We start from the raw sequence: 6,130 nt of genomic DNA, 5'->3' as shown, positions 1-6,130 counted from the left end.
TGGGTTCACTTTTGGGTCATTTAAGTGCTGTTTTGGTAGATTTGCTGTTTGAGTTTGGTTTGCTAAAACCTTTCTGGGCTACTGAAATTTTCTGGACTGCATTCGATCTCTATACTCGTGGTTATTACTGATTCCTGCTGCTGTGTCTGTTGTTTGCTCCTGCTGATCTTCATTTTCTCCTTGTATTGCAATCTCCAGGTACACATTTGTACACTCCGGGCTTTTGAAATGAAATTGAGGCTGAACCTCTGCTATGGATTTGCAATCTTAGTAGCTCTCTCACGTTGAGATAGAATTTTGTGATTTAATAGTTTGCTCATTGTAATCAATCTGTAATAACTTGGGACTGTTAAATAGTGGACTGTTAAACTAATTAGACGTATTCCTGGAAGTATGAGAAATCTGTAGTTAGCAGCTTAATTTGGTTGAGTTTGTGTGATACCTGTTTAGTTGAGAGTTATTTCGATTTCAACAAAAGAAAAATCAAATATAGTTGAATTTGCATTTGATTGTGAAAACTAGTTTGATTTCAAGCTGAACATGTGTTATGCTACAGTAATTCGTATCTTTGTTAATATGTAGGTGTTAATAATTTTAGGATAATGGCTCAAATCAGTAGTCTACTTGAGTTAAATCATGCATCATCAGCTGGACTGATCTGAATTAGTTAACCTGCTCTTGAGTATTCTTAGAGTCTGTTATATCTGATACGCGGGCCCAGGACGTTTAGGCCTCAAGATATCTGATATGCAGGCCCAGGTCCAGTGTTAACTTCCTTCACGTTTGGACTTGGGCCAAGGCCCAATGGGTGGCTTTGGTACAGAATTGTCCTTCGGTTTACCTTAGTTCGATAACAAATTATTTAGGATTTTTCTTGTGTTATTAGAGACAAATAAAAATAGAAAACTATAGTTGCTTTAGGATTGCACTTTAATGAATAAAAATGAGACAAGCCTCGCCAAAAAATACATAAATTGTGGGGCCCTCATTAAATGCTTTATTAAAAATATTTTAGAAATTCGGGACATGCCATTTAGCGAGTTTTCATGGCTTCCCGCAAAGTTAATAAGACGCTAGCCACTTTAGGCACACTTTTTAATAATTTTACCTTCTTAACTACGGGTGTGCATTTCATGCGACCCAAATCCAAATCCCAAAACGTTGAATAAGAGGTGTCAAGGATCCGGGTGCATTTCATGTGACGCGATCCAAAAACACGCTCTTAAACGACGTTCACTTTCATAAAAACTAATTAAAAGCGGTTAAACAATTCTAAAATTGCCATAGGATAACATGTATTAAAATCAGACTTTAGCCAAATATAGCAGTTGAGCGACCGTGCTAGAACCACGGAACTCGGGAGTGCCTAACCCTTCTCCCGGGTTAACAGAATTCCTTACCCGAATTTCTGGTTCGCGACTGTTAATACAGAGTCAAACCCTTCCCTCGATTCGGGATTCAAACCGGTGACTTGGGATACCATAAATCTCCCAAGTGGCGACTCTGAACTTCTTAATGAACGAATCCCGTTTCGATTGTCCTTTAATTGGAAAAACTCCTTTATTATACCCTTCACGGGGTGTAGTAGGTGAAAAAGGAGGTGTGACAGCTCTGGCGACTTTTGCTGGGGAGAAGAACCCAGAATCTCGGTTCAGGGTTCAAGAATTCGAGCTCATTTAATTTGTTATATTTGGCTTTATTTGATTTTTTTACATGTTCCATGCTATATGTGCTAAATGTTTTATCGCTTTGATATTTGTTGAATTGTATATAAACTGTCGTGAATCCCTTCCTCTCTCTGAGTCTTCTACATCATGGAGAAGGGTGCACTTCGTGTAGCTTCTCTTCTGTTTAGAGTCTTTTCCCATTTAGAACGAGGTTTGGATAAGTTGCAAAGCCGGCGGAGCTCCTGTATCCCCGGTACGCTGCCTCCCCCTCGGTCCGGTTGTCCGCTCGAGTAAGCCAGGTCTAGACCAATAAACCTAGGGTTAAACCTAGAAGAACAAAACCTCATGCCGGATCCCTAGTAGGACGCTTGTTTGCATCATGTGCATTCAACACAGGGGTTGGGTCTGTCTAGGACAGGTGACCTTAAATAACGGACCATCCTAATGCATCTTACGTGCTACTTGTGCATTTATTTGCTCGGCTTTGCATGTTGACCGGCTTGTCTAAATGAGTGAATTATGAAAATAAGCAGTGTTGGAACTAAGTGAGGGTAACCGTTAGTTTTGAAAAACCAATGTTCAAGTAGTGCCGAAATGCTGCCGGATTTTTGAGAAATTGAAAAAAAGAAGAGAAGAAAGTAGTTTTTCTTTAATTTGTTTTGTTTACCAATGGAAAAGAAAAACCAAAAGAATTTTATTTTTCAAATTAGTTTGTTTATTTGCCACTGAAAAAGAAAATATAAAAAAGAATCTTGCTTTCAGAAATAGTGTATTTGCCAACAAAATCGAAGAGTCCTATTTTCAAAATAATTAGGTTTATTTGCCCGAACTACGCAGGTTTGATTCTCACCGGATGTGAGATACGTAGGCAACCCTCATCGGGTCCAACCACCCCTTTTCAAAAATAGCCAAATAATGTCAAAATTTTAAATTTTTGTCAAAATAAGTCTGGTGACGCCATTATTGCCAAAAATAAGCCGAATGTCCCCAAAAGGGCGCCGGTAGGCCATTTTTGCAAGAACAGCCACCCTGAGTCATTTTTAAATGGTTTGCGGGCACTACCTTAAAATCTTCCTCCTAGAAGTGCTGAAAGGCCGTATTTGCAAATCTAAGGCCTATTTTCTAAATGAAGACTTTTTGCATAAATAGCCTTTTGTCAAAATAAGTCATTAAAATTCCCTAATAAATGTGCAGGATGGATTCAAGTAACATCGAAACCTTCTCAGTCCTGAGCGAGATCCCTTTGAAACTTCACATGTGGTGGCATGATTTGGGAAAAGGAAGCAGAGAACCGTGGTCAAAAGTTTGGGTGGTCTCGTTGATTTGCTAAACATCCAACCAAGGAAAGATATTATTGAGGCATTGATACCATTCTGGGATCCGACCCGTAATGTATTCCGGTTTTCAGATTTTGAACTCACACCTACATTAGAAGAAATTGCCGGATATGCCGGTCTCAACGGGAACCTCCGTGGTAGATACCCATTGGCCCCATGACCGGTAACCCTTCATAGGTTCTTGGATTTATTGAACATCAACCGGGATATTCAAGACCCGCATTTGGCGGAAGGGTGTTGTACATTGCATTTCTTATATCACCGGTAGGGTAACCCCAAAGGTTTCGAGGAACCCAACACAGGACTAACACATGCTGGAAATAAAGACAAATGGGAAGCCCGACGGGGATTAGCCTTCATGGTAGCCTTTCTGGGAGTGGTGGTTTGTCCGAGGAAAGACGGTCACATAGACCTTGGCCTGGTAGGGATGCTAGATGTTGCCATGAAAAAACCTACTAGCACGGTGGTTCCCCTGATTGTAGCAGAAATGTACCGAGCTTTGACCAAATGTCGGGAAGGGGAGAAATTCTTTCAAGGTTGCAATTTGCTCTTACAATTGTGGATACAAGAACACCTCTGTCATCGCACAGGCTATATGAACTACGGTTTGACTGGATTGAGTTGTATTGCAGAATTTGAGACCCGGGTGACAGGTATTGAATTCCCTGAGGGTACTGAGGCTTGGTCGTCATGCTTAAGATCCTTGAGCGCAGATAAAGTTGAATGGGCTTATGGATGGCTCCCTGCTACTGAAGTTGTATACACCTCAGCGGAGGTCCCTTATATTCTTTTGATGGGTATTCGAAGCATACAGCCTTATGCTCCTTACCGAGTTCTGCGGCAATTTGGAAGATTCCAGACAGTGCACAACGATGAAGATCTGAGTGAGCAAGTCATCGAGTTAGGCCCGAAAGCTGCATTCCCTGAAGGCAGAATCCGAAAGATTTGGAATGAGTGCAGATACCTTGAACCCAAGACTATAGTACAGGACCGAGCCAACAGTGAGGTAGATCCCAAATACTTGGTCTGGTTTGGTAAGAGATTCCAGATTCCCGAGAGACCCGCCAAAAAGCCACATGCGCAATAATTCACTAACGAGGCTCAGGTGCAGTGGGATTGGTTAGCTAAGGAAAAAGAGTATAGGGCCCGAATAGGAGCACTGGAAAAACAGGTTCAGGAACTCCAGTTTGAAAACACTTTGCAAGCCGCAGCCGACGAAGGTGATAAGAAGAAATTGGCCCAGGAGAATGAAGTTCTCAAAGCCCAAATTCAGCAAATGAAAATAGATGCCAGGAATCGGGAAAGAAGTTTATCCGACGAAAGATTGATAAAAGGTTTGAAGAAACAAGTTCTGGACTGTCAGGAGGAATTGGAAAAATCCGAGGGAAGCATGGCAAAGCTTCGGGCACAATGGGCAAAGAAGACCGAGGAAAGGGCCCAGTTTGTACAGCAAATGAAGAAGAACTATGAGGGAACCATTGCTAACATGAAAAGAAAAATGAATACTCTTGAAGAAAAGGCCGCTAGGCAGGACAAAGAATTTCGGGCCGAGAGGGAACAGTGTTATGGGTTAATCGCTGAGATGGAAAAGGAAATAAAATTGTTATAAGACCTTCACCTCCAGGATTCTCAGGTACTAGAGGCTCGTACCCAACAGATAAGTCGGCTGCTCCAAGAAAAGGGCCAAATCAGGGAACGAATCAGAAACATTGCCAATTACATTGTCATGAAGTGCCAAGCTGGTGAGCGGATGGGTCGTACCACGTTCTTTGCTTCCGTAATGATATTCGTCGCCAGGTCATGAATGATTTGGATCAGTTGCAAAAGGGTCTCGCACGCAGGCCCGCATCGATGCCGAGAGATGCTCCGCGGGCCCCAGGATTTGAAGCTTTGATGTATTCCTAGATAATCGAGTCTGTATTTCTGCTTTTGAGTCTGGTTTTTGTACTTCTCTTTTCCGAAGAAAAAAACACAAATAGTTTAGTAGCTTTGTAATTGCAGTTGTTATTAACAAAAACTTGAAAATTTCCCGAAAAATTGTTTCTTTATTTCTTGCATTTATTTTTCGCATTTATTTGCAAGAACTACGCTGATTCACACGGGGTCGTGATACGTAGGCAATCTCCATAGGATTCGACCGTAATAATAATAAAAGGTGGAAGAAACAAGAAAGGAAAGGAAAAAAAAAGAGGAAAAGAAAACAAAGATAAAAAGAGGGCAAGAAAAAGGAAAGATAAGAGTGGAAAAAATAATTTTGAGGAAAAAGCGGTTAGGAACAAGGAAAACCAAGGAGAAAAGGAAAAAGAAAGGAGAAGAGAAAGTTTGCAATTGGCAAGTACAGGAAATGGAAAGCCGGGATGACGCATGCAACTGAGCAAAGGCATAATAGAAATGGTTAACTGCTTAGGTGCATTCACCCCTCAATGTGCGGTTATCTATCTATTAATGCCCTAACCGCTAACAAATTTGTTGTTGATGAGTTCAGGCAAGTGGTTAAGTTGACTGGCATTCTGGCAACCCATCCCTACAACACCCGCTCTAAGGACAAGTCAAACATGGTCAATCAGGAGTTAGAAGCGAGCATTGTTGACCCATCTAGGGAGGAGGAAGTAGTGGACGTTAATGCAATGAAGGAGGAGATGTATAAACTGAAGCAACAAATGGCCGAGATGTACCAAGCCTGGTCAAAGGGACATCCACCACCAGCCTATCCTGCTAACCCCTCCTACCTCCCACCACTAGCTCAGCCTCAAGATCCTCCCACAGTGAACTAATCACCGACTTTCCCTACTTACCAGCAGTACTACGGCACCACCTCTCAAACATCACCACCTCCACCACCCAAACAAATCCCATGTCCTCCACCACCAATCGCTCATGTGTTCGTGGCTCCCCCACCTGCCACACTACACAGGTCTTCTAGCGAACCTTTGTTCCAAACCTATGATAACCAGTACTACCCACCCGAAGCCACTTTCAAACCGCCAGAGCCATGCCCTTACACTCTCCGCCTTGATCTCTTAGCAGAAGAAGAAAAGCCTCCCAAAAACCCTGAGCAAGATGAAATGATCCGGAAGGTCAAGAGCCTAGAACAGTCATTCCGAAATATGCAGGGGCTCGGAGGAC

This window comes from Nicotiana attenuata, chromosome 1 (genome assembly GCF_001879085.1).
Source record: "Nicotiana attenuata strain UT chromosome 1, NIATTr2, whole genome shotgun sequence".
Classification (NCBI taxonomy): domain Eukaryota; kingdom Viridiplantae; phylum Streptophyta; class Magnoliopsida; order Solanales; family Solanaceae; genus Nicotiana; species Nicotiana attenuata.
The sequence above is the reverse complement of the archived record's forward strand: the minus strand, read 5'-3'. Positions refer to the sequence as shown.